This window comes from Ascaphus truei, chromosome 4, assembly GCF_040206685.1.
Source record: "Ascaphus truei isolate aAscTru1 chromosome 4, aAscTru1.hap1, whole genome shotgun sequence".
Lineage (NCBI taxonomy): Eukaryota > Metazoa > Chordata > Amphibia > Anura > Ascaphidae > Ascaphus > Ascaphus truei.
This window is the reverse complement of record NC_134486.1, coordinates 108,580,673-108,594,290: the sequence shown is the minus strand read 5'-3', so window position 1 is coordinate 108,594,290 and position 13,618 is coordinate 108,580,673.

Below are 13,618 nucleotides of genomic sequence, written 5' to 3'. Positions count from 1 at the left end.
GCCTCCACCTCACCAGGGTCCCTGCGTCCGCAAGGGGATGATCCTGGCGAGGAACTCCTCCGTGGTGCTCCTCTCTGTACACTCATTCCAGATAGATACACGAGAGGGTTTCTGGCTGAACTCATCTTTATTGACACGGCAGGGCAACTGCCCTCCACAAGGAGTATCTTCAGCCGCTCATCTCGCCAGTGCTCCCTTTAGATAGGTATATCACCTAGATCAGGGATTCACTATTCCCGCAGGAATCACTGTCCTGTGCCAGGTCCCTGGACACAGCCTCCCATGAAGTGTCTATATCATAACTGACAGAACTCTTCCTCAACTGGACTTGAACTAGACAGCAACTCTTTCAGCACTCAGGTAGAACTTTCCAGCAACTCACTTTAGAACACAGTGCTGTGCCTTATGTAAGCTTCTGAGGCTGACACACCTCTGACATCACTAACCATGGAGTCAGAGCATGTGACCAGTCCCAGCCATACACAGAGCACCCCACCAGGGTGTGAGGGAAAACCTCCATGATTACTGCTGGCATGCCCACACTTACCAGGCCTTACTGCCAGCAGGAGAGATGACTGTAGGCATTTTACATGACCGCTACATTCTCCCCCTGGTGAATCCCATCGTCCTCGCTGGGACCTAAATTTGCATACCTCTTTCCAGGAAGCACTGCAACACAAAACATAATTAACATCACACAAATTTTCTCATAATGCAGTACAAATGAATACAGTACATATCTCCATCATAAACATTACAGATACATCCTAACATAGATGTATAACAACCAGGGTTACTCCCTTATGGAGTATCCATTAGTGGTACTACCATACCCTCTTACGGTGGCTTGCGCACAGCATGGTCCACTGGGCTTAAAGCAGCAATGCTGTAACCCTCTGTGCGACACTTCTCATATAACCCGCCAGGATCCCAATCTTCTTCCCCTGATCCTTCCTCCTCATCAGTACCATATCCCCTATCCTCACCAGTGGAACCCATTTTAAACTCAATTTCTCCTTCCATGAGGGGTTCAGGGACATACAGGTACTCCAACCTGTGGGGCGCTTTGTACTTAGCTATAATAGCCCTCTCGGCCCGGCTGCTCCTGGTTAACTCGGCATTCCCTGCCCTTCCTGGCAACACCCATGACAGGGGCTCGTCTGTGTCCACGGGGTCAGATAATATCCCAGGCCCCATAGGCTCTATATTATGCTGACATATCTGAAACCATCGTTCCTGCATCTTCCTCTTCTTCTGGGCCGGTGTAAATTCCCCCACCGCCCACCATCGGGTCTCCTTACGTTCCTCAGACCCCCACTCTAGTGAGTTCCCTTCCTCTGCATTCCCCCAAGAAGATATCCCCGCGGTTCTTTCCGAGCGAGGCTTGGACCATAGGTATGATCCCGGTACCTTTGCCTCTGCCGAATCGGTTACATTAGGCACCCACCGGGCCATCAATGCCATACCCAGTTGCCCTCCACCCCTGGAACCCCCCTCTGAAGCGTAACTGTTCAGTCTCTCCCCAGTCCGTTCCTCACCGGTTCCCTGGGACCCTCCCAACATTCCCAAACTGGACGTGGACCCACGGGAAAAGGTGACTGGGACAGGGGCTTTATCTAGGGCATGGGTTTGGGCGTAGGGACAGGTAATGGGCATCCGCGGGGTTCCGACCCGCTCTCTGCCTTCGGATAGTCCCGTATCATTGTGCGGACGTGCCGCTGGTTGGGCCTCACCCGTCTCAGCTCTCCTCGCAGCCTGCCAGCTCTGTGTTGACACAGGTAATCGGGAAGCACTGCCCGATCGCCGAGGCGTTGTGGTTCTCTCTCTGGTCGTTCCGCTACCTCCGCCGGAAGTGACGTCATCACCGGAACCGGATACTCCGCCATCTTGCGATGGATCCCCAAGCGGGATCTCTTCCTCCACAACGACATCCGCCGCCGGAAGTGATGGGTCTGCTCTCCGCTCCGCTCGGGCCTGGGCTAGGCCTTCCTCCGCCGTTGCCACCACCGGCGCCTGGGGAGGGTAAGGATATATCTCACCGCTCCGTCGGCTCGGGATGGAATCCTCTCCTCCTTCCGCGCTGCAAGTCACCACGGCCGTGGGACTCCGCCTCTCGGGTTGGTTCTGCACCGGCGACACGAGACTCCGCTCCGCCGCGACACAGGTAAGTGCTGGTTCTTTTCCGCTCCGTTTTTGCTACCGCCAGCTCACGAAGGTCCTCATCAGAGTAGTCCCCTCGCCCCGACCTAGGGGTCGCGGGGCGGGGTGAAAGTCTCTTTGCCCCTGTCGCGGGGTTTAATCCAGCCGCCTCAATGGCCAGTGACCCAGCCGACTTGACCGGCTCCAGTCCCCTGTCTCCGGGACTCGCGCGGTTGATCCACAGCGCGCCCGGGGACTCAGCAGAGCGCCGTGTCACATCCACCGGGGGTCAGCAGGCTGTATTGGGACGAATGTGGGCATAGGCCACAGATACAAAGTCCCGCAATGAGGGCAACGTGCCATCGTATTCACAGTACCTCCGGGCAGCCCGCATTGTAGGCAGAGCCCGACCACCGTCTCAGTATTGGCCACCCTCACCACCAGCACCCCGCCGGGCACTGAGTAGGGCTGGGTGGAGACCATAGTGCCCACAGTGGAGGAGCAGGCCATTCTTTGTACAGGAGTCACTTCCTGTACAGGTCTCTCCTTCTCTGTGGTTCCTCGCAACTGACTGGTGGAAGTTGCTGGATCCGCCACTCCCTGCTTCGGCTCCTCCCTTCTCTGACAGAGTTGGAACCCGCCCCCAGGGGTTGCAATAATGGGCGGGTCCCACAGGGGAATATCATGCCCCTTAATTAAGGCCGCACCTCTCTCAGTCCTGGTGGGCGCGGTCTGCGTTTTCGCGCCAATTTCCTCCCCAGAGCTGGAGTCCTTTCCCGCGGCTAGTTCCCGCCTTCTCCTTGCAGCAGCTTTTTGCACAAGGTACCTTTGCTTGCAAATCACCTCCACGGCCGGAACTACTTTTTGTAGTGGCGCCGTCTGGATATCAGTCCCTGGGCCCAGTGGGTGCATCCCCACAGGCCATAATTGAAAGTCACTCCCCCAGGTAGAAATCAGGGGAGGGTCCCATAAACTCAACGGTTGACTCAGCACAGGGGCTGAATTAGTCACTGTCCATCCCGGCGCAGCCATAGCTTTCGCGCCATGCCCCCCATCAGGGCGGGGCTCTGCTGTTCGCGCCATTCCCGGCCAGCTCTGTGCAAATCCTGCAGCAGCCATTTTTTCTGCGCCTGGCCCATGCGGTTTCCCTAGCAAGCGGGAACCGCCATTTTGGTTGGTTTTGGCGCCCAAAAAGTCCATTCGTTCGCTCTCCTCACGGGGTTCTCCCCCAATTATTGCAATGTCCTCACACTCTTCAAAGGTGGCCCCTCGCTGTCCCAGGCAGGATAAACACGGGGCAGCCACGGCCTTTGCTCCGCTCCAGAGCAAACTCGTTAAGGACAATTCAGCGACAGTCTGCTCTTCAGTGGGTTGCACGCCACGGGTGCCCTCCCCATCAGCCTCTGTCCGCCATTTTACGTTCTCCGCGCCACGCGGATCCTCCACTCTCTCATAACAGTTGTCGTACATGAGGCTCCACTCTGCGGGGCAGCCACCACACCGGTACAATAAAGATTAGCTCAGATGCACCACCACATGTGTACCTTATCTAGGTGTGACCCAGTGTTGCACTACCTCAGGCTAGGCTCACTCTCTCAGTGTCTGCTCTGACTCCTTCCTCCCAGTCTGTGCTCCTTACGGTGAGTGTCTGGAATGGCTAGGTACTCTGGCTGGCTCTGCCATGCAGTACTTGGGGCGTCTACCTGTCTTGGTCAGCCTAGCGCAGACCCTCTCCAGGACTCCTGACCAAGTTAACAGGCTGTCCCTTCTGGCATCCTACCAACTAGCACTGCCTCAAGGTGACTCGGTCAGCTATAGCCCGCTCCAGACCCCTCACTCCCTTCAGGCCCCTAGGTTGTCCCTGCGAACTGACAATATCCCGTCAGCCCCCTGACCACCCCTAGGTCCGTCCCTACGCAGCACAAAGTGGCAGCAGACACTTCTCCCTGTTTCCAAGTGACCTAGCTAAAAGCCTGTCCTGTTGACGGATCTGATCTCAGCAGCTCGCCTCCAAATGTAACGGTATTTCTGGCCCGGCCTGACCCACCCAATCTCACATTGGCCCCTGTGGTCTAACCGGACCCCATTACAGTGTAGATATGCCTGATGGTGCACCTGTTGGCTACAGGACTCCTGAGTCTCCCGCATGATGGTGTGTGGGGAGGACCCGTCAGACAGGCAGCTGAGGTAGTGTGCTGAGTCTCACCTAGTTCCAGTGCAGCGCCTCCACCTCACCAGGGTCCCTGCGTCCGCAAGGGGATGATCCTGGCGAGGAACTCCTCCGTGGTGCTCCTCTCTGTACACTCATTCCAGATAGATACACGAGAGGGTTTCTGGCTGAACTCATCTTTATTGACACGGCAGGGCAACTGCCCTCCACAGGGAGTATCTTCAGCCGCTCATCTCGCCAGTGCTCCCTTTAGATAGGTATATCACCTAGATCAGGGATTCACTATTCCCGCAGGAATCACTGTCCTGTGCCAGGTCCCTGGACACAGCCTCCCATGGAGTTACTATATCATAACTGACAGAACTCTTCCTCAACTGGACTTGAACTAGACAGCAACTCTTTCAGCACTCAGGTAGAACTTTCCAGCAACTCACTTTAGAACACAGTGCTGTGCCTTATGTAAGCTTCTGAGGCTGACACACCTCTGACATCACTAACCATGGAGTCAGAGCATGTGACCAGTCCCAGCCATACACAGAGCACCCCACCAGGGTGTGAGGGAAAACCTCCATGATTACTGCTGGCATGCCCACACTTACCAGGCCTTACTGCCAGCAGGAGAGATGACTGTAGGCATTTTACATGACCGCTACATATATATATATAAAAACCATAATACTGAGTTAAGTTATGGTGAGTAAAAAAAGTGACAAAAACCCTCCACAGGAAAGCAAATATGCAAATATAGCTGTATGCTCATCTGGAAAGTCGGGGTTGCAGACCTGCCTAAGACATGCAGATGAGCATACAGCTATATTTGCATATTTGCTTTCCTGTAGAGGGTTTTTGTCACTTTTTTTACTCACCATAACTTAACTCAGTATTATGGTTTAGCCTATCCCATAGCCTCTCTTGCATTCCCAGTAAAATCAACCCCACACTGATGAGACCCATCAAGGTCGAAACAGCTGTCTGTGGGTGGTTTTCTGGGTATGCACCTTAACCCTGGCTGTGCTCAAAGCTGTGACCATGCAGCAAGCTTAAGCCTATAGGGAACCATGTTAAAAATGGTTATTGAGGCAAAAAGTGACACTGTGTGCTCATTTGCATGTCATTTCCCAGAATCCCTTGCTGCAGTGGAAGTGCTGTATGCTGGGTGATAATGGGGAAAGGCGGGGTTGCAGACCTGCCTAAGACATGCAGATGAGCATACAGCTATATTTGCATATATATATATATATATATATATATATATATATATATATATATATATATATATTATATATATGTATGTATGTATGTCTTTATTTGTATAGCGCCATAAAATGTACATAGCGCTTCACAGTAGTAATACATGTCATATAAATAACAAATATAAATAACACATCATGGGAATAAGTGCTTCAGACATACTGTAAAAGTAACATTAAGGAAGGAGTCCCTGCTCCGAGGAGCTTACAATCTAATTGGTAGGTAGGGAGAACGTACAGAGACAGTAGGAGGGAATACTAGTAAGTGCGTCTGCAGGGGGCCAAGCTTTGTGTCATGTGTCCATGATTATCCAGTGCTACTCATATGCTTCTTTAAGCAGATGTGTCTTAAGGTGGGTCTTAAAGGTGGATAGCGAGGGGGCTAGTCGGGTATTGAGGGGAAGAGCATTCCAGAGGTGTGAGGCAGAAAGTGAGAAAGGTTTAAGGCGGGAGAGAGCTTTAGATACAAAGGGGGTAGAAAGAAGACATCCTTGAGAAGAACACAAGAGTCGTGATGGTGCATAGCGAGAAATTAGGGCTGAGATGTAATGAGGGGCAGAAGAATGTAATATATAATGCTTTTCCTATTTGCTTCTGGGGATATCTCTCCCAATCCTGGTCCCTGCCTTATTCCTACATGCGCTCGTCCTCGCCTGCCAAATGCAACCTCTACTCCTTCTGGTGTCAACCCCTCCAACCTCATACCCATACCCTGCCACCCTCCCTCCTCTCTCCCTTTCTCCTGTGCCCTTTGGAATGCTCGCTCCCTTTCTAACAAGTTCCTCTCTATACATGACTTTTTTCTCTCTCACTCTCTGCTCCTATTTGCTATAACTGAGACCTGGCTCACTCAGTCTGACACGGCTCTGGAAGCTGCCCTCTCCTATGGTGGCCTTTCCTTCTCCCACACTCCGCGCACTGATGGCAGGGGTGGAGGCGTGGGGCTCCTGCTCTCCCCCCTCTGCCGTTACCGAACCCTTCCTATTCCTCCATCTCTTGCTTTTCTCTCCTTTGAGGCTCACACTGTCCAGATCTTCTCTCCTGTCCATGTGGCGGTCATCTATCGCCCACCTACCTCTACTCATCCCCCTTCTGCCTTTCTCTCTCACGTTGAATTCTGGCTCTCTTTCTTTCTCTCCTCTGACTCCCCTGTTCTTCTCCTTGGGGACTTCAATTGCCACATTGATGACCCCTCTCTCCCTTGGACTTCCCGCTTTCTTTCTCTAACCTCTTCTTTTGGCGTTCAACAGTGGACTGCAGCCAGCACCCACAAGGATGGCCACTACTTAGACCTGGTTTTCACTAAAAACTTCTCTCTCTCCAATTTCTCCATTTCCCCCTTTCCTCTCTCTGACCATCATCTCATCTCATTCTCCCTATCTCACTTCTCCCCTTCTCCACCTCCATCTGCCCCCCCCCGAGTTCTGCAGAAACCTGCGCTCTATTCACTTACCTGACTTTGAGTCCACTTTAAGCTCCTCCCTCTCCTCTCTCAGCTCTGCTACAGACCCTGACAACCTGGTAAGGAACTACAACTCTGTCTTGTCCTCGTCTCTTGATCTACATGCCCCGCTTTCTCTCTGCCGCACTCGCCCTTCTAACCCTAGACCCTGGCTAAATTCCTACATGCGCATGCTGCGTTCCTCCACTCGTTCCTCTGAAAACCTCTGGAGGAAGTCTCACACATGCAGAAATTTTTGTCCAAAGGTTATGATCCTGATCTGGTCTCCGACTCCTTCAGCAAAGTTAGGTCTCTGGATAGGTCTGTCCTATTAAGCAAATCCAATGCCAAATCTGACAAAGGTACGCGCCTGAGTTATGATGCTCCAAGAGAATACTGGTTCCTCAATTGTGAGGTTTATAACCACATATAACCAGTCCTTTAGATCGATTAATAGTATCCTTAATAGTCATTGGAGCGTCCTCAAGTGTGATCCCTACTTGGGGTCCATCCTGCCAGAGAAAGCCTCTATAGTCTATAGGAAGGCTAGAAACATTAAAAGTATTTTAGCTCCTACTAAACACAAGTCAGCCAAATCATTCGATCTTCCCGTTTCTGGGGGTCTCTTGGGTAATCATAAATGTGGACGCAGCCGGTGTATCACTTGTAGACATCTGTTAATCAAATCCCAATTTTGTTCCCTAAGCAGAGGTACCACACACTGCATCTATAACTCCATCAACTGTCAGAGCATTTACATAGTTTATCTCATTCAGTGTGGATGCGGTCAACAGTATGTTGGCCGCACAACCAGGTCTCTCAGCACACGCTTCCTGGAGCACAGGAGAAATGTCATCAAGGGTTTAAATACTCATAGTGTCTCTCGACATTTCAAATCCTCACATAACCAAGATCCCAAGTCATTGACTATTATGGGACTTGAGAGTATTTCTCCGTGTGCTCTAGGAGGCGATCGCTTTAAACTCCTCTGCAGACGGGAAACGTTCTGGATCCACCAGTTGGGTACTTTGACCCCTGGTGGATTGAACGAGTGTCTGGATGTCAGTACGCTGGTCTGAGCCTTCCCTCTGGAAATACTTTCCCAGTTTCTTTAGTCTCCTCTGCTATCCTTCATTCTGAATCCTTCCCATATCTTTTCCTGATCTTGCAGGCAGGTATTCTGTAATCATTTGTATTTTTATTAATAGTATATTATCATGTAATATCACTTCCCTGATCTGGGCCCCTAACCTCATATATAACCTCACATATAATTATTTTATATGTAGTAGCTTAACACAATACTACTTAATTACACTCAATCATCTTATAGTATTCCACCCAGGATATTATGTTAGGTTAGCTATGTCCTCCTCACTCAGTTTATGCCTCTTTTCCTCAATATGGAATTATATATATATATATATATTTTTTTTTTATATATATACATTAATTATTATATATATTTTTTCATTTCACATTTTTATTCTATTTTGTCTATATTGTTTTAGGTCATTTATAATGACAGATATTCAATATACATATTGATATTAGAGTTGGTGTTTATTCCAGTTGGAATTTCAGATTGTTATGTTGTTAGGTGTATTAGACACTATTTACCTAATTAGATATTATCTACCCAATTTTAATGTTTTAATAAATTTGACTGATCTTGTAAATGTGTGTGTATATATATGAGTTTATTTATAGTTCTCAACTTAGTTATTTGATCACTACTAATTGTCTGTTATTAGCTTTTTGTTTTCTCTTCATAGTTCCATTTTTCATCAGTGTGGTATATATTAGTTTTTTGAGTGTGTACCTGTAGCTTTACTACAATCAGCTGGACTTAGGGGTTGCTAGGATACCATAAGGGTATATATACATATCCCAGCATCCCTTCCTCATTACCCTTTGAAAAAGTCGCCCGTGTGCGACGAAACGCATCAGGGAGCGTCATCACGCACTACGCACGGACATTACGTCGTTACGCATGCGCAGAAGCAGGCCGGTTCGAGCGCGCAACAGTTAGCGCCCATCCAGCACAGGAGACATTCTTTGGAATCCTGAGACGTTTGCTGTGAATATCGAAAGCACCCTGGAAATCCTGACGGATCGCTGCCCCTTCATCTCTATGAGACTGATGGACTTTTGATCTCCTTGCAGATACCGGATGGTGGTGATATTTCACAAAATGCTTTTTTATCTTGTACCCTTGTGAGTAATTTTCTTCCCCCTCCCTCCTTTCCCATCATTAAATATACGGTTTTATACTATGGTGCGTGCTCTCTCTCCTCTCTCTTTTCTATAATATATATATATATATAATTTTTGTTGTTGTTACAACTATATATATATATATATATATATCTATATATATATATATATATATATATAGATATATATATCGATATACATAGAGAGAAAGATATATATATAGAGAGACATATATACAGATATATATGTAGGTATGCTTATATTTGGAACAAACAATAAGTTTCAGCGGAAAGATAGATAAGAACTGTAACATACGACACGCGTTGTACTGTAACATTTTTCACCTGCTGGAAATTGAGATGAATAAATTCCGATATCTCTGTCCCCTGGCAAACCCTCCACGACGAGAGGAAGAAATTTCTCACGCATCTGCTCCTCCAATGGAGTTAAGATTAGAGCTTGTGCGGCCCACCTCCAGTGGCAGAAGCATGCATCCGTTGTGCTTGGATTTTATTTTAAAGTCGCCTTGATATCATCAAATCTCTTCCGACAATTTGTGCGGTCCCTGACATGATTCCCACACGCAGACACAGACAATGTTATTTGGTCCCACATTTTTTTTCTGGAGGCTGAACTTGTCCGTCCTTGAAAGACATACAAAATATATGACCTTACTAATTAATTTCAGCTCTACCGGCTGCAGGTTCCCGCTCGGACTTGATCCATTCCTCCGGTCTCAGTGCCCGGGTCCAGTCACACGGATGGCCGGCACTTGTGCTCCGGAGGCAATGCTTCTCACAAGTAGGGGAACAGTAAGGTGGTGCCAAATCTCTGCTTCTCACAAGTAGGGGAACAGTGAGGTGGTGCCATATCTTGTGTTATATGTTGTACAACCGTGTGTTCAATATCATTAGCCTTAGGAACTCGCAATTCACCCGAGTTCCAATTGTAATACAGATTCCCGCAGTAAACTGTAATACAGGTTCAATTCAATCCCACCGCTGCCACCAGTTATTATAAGCCTGTCACGGTAGCTAGTGCAGGGTTATAATATACACCAAATATCTGGGTTGAATTGAACACGACTTAGATATAATAAATATCGTTTATTCCTTAAAGAAGGTGAACACACAAGATGGTACAAGTAATGAAGAAATCAGGTACAGGATTGGCAATTCATACAGCAATCAGGAATCAAGTAGTTGGTAAAATCGAAGACAATGGGTATAGGGTTTACACTGGTTTATATGGGATTCCATTCCTATACCCTGGCATTGAGTGCAAGAAATTGGATGACAATTATCTGCACCCAATCCCTCCTTGCCAGCTAATGTGGGAACATTGTTAGATCATGCCCCTAGTTAGTTGGCACATGCGCACCTCTGGCCCTTGGGGTCTCATTTCTTTAGCCCCACACAAAAGTCAGGGCGCCTAAAAGTCTACCAGCCTGGTATCTGGTCAGGAAATCCTTTGTCTGTAAGTGTGAATTACAGCACTTACAGACCACTCAAGCCCTGCGTTTCTCCGCCCTGATGTATACAACCAGAGTGGTTGAGCCTTTGATCAGGGGGTCTGTTGTAGACAATGGGTCGCCCCCCAAAGCATTAACATTAAACAGAGCCAGTGACTTTTGCGGGCTTTTATCCCTGCTTTGAAACACAATACAATTCTTAATATATATATATATATATATATATATATATATTAAAATAATCCGTTCGGCTGGGCCGAGCGGGACGAAACCTGCCAGACCCTCATGCCAGAGGGAACTCTCCATGGTGGCCAAGTTTCAGCTCGCTGCGACCCACCGGACCGGAGTTACACAATTACAGTTTAAAAGCACTTTTGGAACACAAGGCTTTTTTCTGCCATGCAAGTCAATGGCAGAAACCCAAACTTTGCAATTACCCTGACTCCGTTCTGTTGCCCCGAGAGGGTCGGTATTTGCCATGCAATCCTGCCGGAACTTGGACTACATGGTGGCCGAATCTCAGCCCTCTACTGCTGCGGCCGAGTTTATTCGAGCATTTGCCCGTTCTCAGCCGCAGCAGTAACCTGGCGCGCGCCAGAGGGTGCCGGGCGCGCGCCGAAGACACGGAGGAGCGCCCTCCGATCGGGGCTTTCTCCCTCCCGCTGCCGGGTCCGCCGGGTCCCCCGGAACCCCCTGCCGCCGTCCCCCACATCGCGGGACACCAGGGCTCCCTCGGGGAGCCCTGGACGCACGTGCAGGGGGCGCAGGCACCAGATGACGCGTGACCGGGAGTGCGGCTAGCATGCCGGGGCATCCCCAGGCTTGCGGAGCTAGCCGCACTCAAATAAAATGTGCCGCCTCTGTAGGTTGAAAAGAACCGGAGTTATGGGTTCCAGGTTTCTGCTCACTCTGACTTAGCCGTTTTTACTCGCGGCTTTTACCTCCGCCATTAGAGTCTATGGTGCGACCCTTATAACGAGCGCGACACTTTACCGGGGTCATTAACTCTCGGACCAGTTGGGGTCGTGTGAGGGGGTTCCTATGGTCTAGGGGCAAAAATTATTTTATTCCTGGGTACCATAGAACCTAAGTTTCCCACGCCAATTGAATTTGAACTTGACCGGGGAGTGATCAAAGCTCTCTTCAAGACAATGTTTCCGCTCTTGCGGTCTGCGGTTTGGAAGGCTGCCAACCCGTTCCTGGAGGTCGGCTTCGAGGAATCCCCATTGAAATGAATGGCTCCATTGACTTACAATGGGGAACCGCCGCTCCTCCTCTCGGGCGCCACTTGCAGGTGTTCTACGATATCAGGCCCAAATCGTCGGAATCTCCATAGGGTTATATGGAGCCCCAATGGCGACCTATGGAGAAACTGCAAAATGGAGCCTGCAAATTAACATTAACCCTTTCCCTCCCACCTGGATCCCAGTGTATGTGGTTGCTGCATACACTGCAAAGGTACAAACACCCTAATTGTACCAATATAAACACTTAGCAAATAAAACGGTTTGCCATGAGGCAGGGGAATAAAAATACATAAATTCCCTCTAAATGTGGGAATAGGATAACCAAGGGACATACTTTTTGGTTATGAAGCAGGGGAACATATGTATTGTAAGTACATTTTGGGTTAACCCCTTACTTCCCAGATGGTGGAAGGGGGTGCCTAATGGGGGTGACCCCTTTATTACTCGCTTGGCACCCCTCCCCCGTCACAGACGCTTACCCATTTTACTATAGTGTCAGGGACACAAGGATGACGCAGTGTGATCGCGGTCTGTGGTCTGGGACCAGACCACCGCGGTGTTAACAAAGACTCTTAAAGGTGAGACCCTCCTACCGGAGTCCACTCAACGCAGAGGCGGACACCATCGCTGAGGGCCACGTCGCTGGATCAGACGGATCCTCATTTCTAAGTCGGCCGCACCGAGTACTGGAGTACTTGGCAGGTACCTCAAGAAGCGCACCAACAGTTCACGGGAGCGCTACTCCTTACAATTTTGGGTGGGCTGGACACTGGGAAACGGAGAGCAGGGTATTGGTGCCTAGCACCCAAAGTAAATTTGGGACACTCACTGCTGGTATGTAGCATAGTTGTTATTATAAGTTACTGTTCAGTAAATACTGTTACATATACCCTTGTGTGCAATTACTGACTGTATTGTCTTGGGAGGGGCTATCCCACTGTGTGAGGATCCTTCCCAGGTGGAGGCACTGTTAGTATATGCATTACACACACCCCAGGCTCCCAGTGGCGGAGGATCAGGCCTCTTGTTCGCCACTCAGGTTACAGCATCACACGTGGTCATCCTTGACAAGGGGGGAAAGGGGGCTACATACACTAATGGCGCTATATAAATACACAGATATACACATACAGCTCTTCCCACGTGTAGCTGTTAAAACCCCATCTGTGAGGAAAAGAAAAGGCAATTCCGCAGTTTACACAAATAACATGCCTCTGTCATTAGGCGTGATTGGAGCGTTCCTTATGTGGGTCACAGGAAGTTGTGATTTCACATTGTGACTTGAGAGCAGCGAAGGCGTTAAATCCCTTTACCACCAAGCCTTCAAAAGACCAGAATGCAGAGCGTCGCTACAAATTGACGCTTGCGGCGGCCATCTTTGATTTGGGCAAATTCTTCGAACTGATAGAAAGGACAATTGGGTCAAATCGCATAAAGGAAAAGTTGGATAAGGAAGAATAAACGCTATCCTTTATTACAATATTTGTTCAAAGGAATAACAGTTTATTTTATTTTTAAAAAGTCATTAAATATTTTAAAAGTATTTTTATGTATTTTGCCTGCCCTTTGCCAAGATGGCCGACGTGTGCTTCAGGCTCTCACTGCGTAGTCGCAGTGCCGGTAGCTTCACAACATGTGTACAGCTCCACGCTTGAATCTCCCTGACAGCGTCAAGGGGTCCTG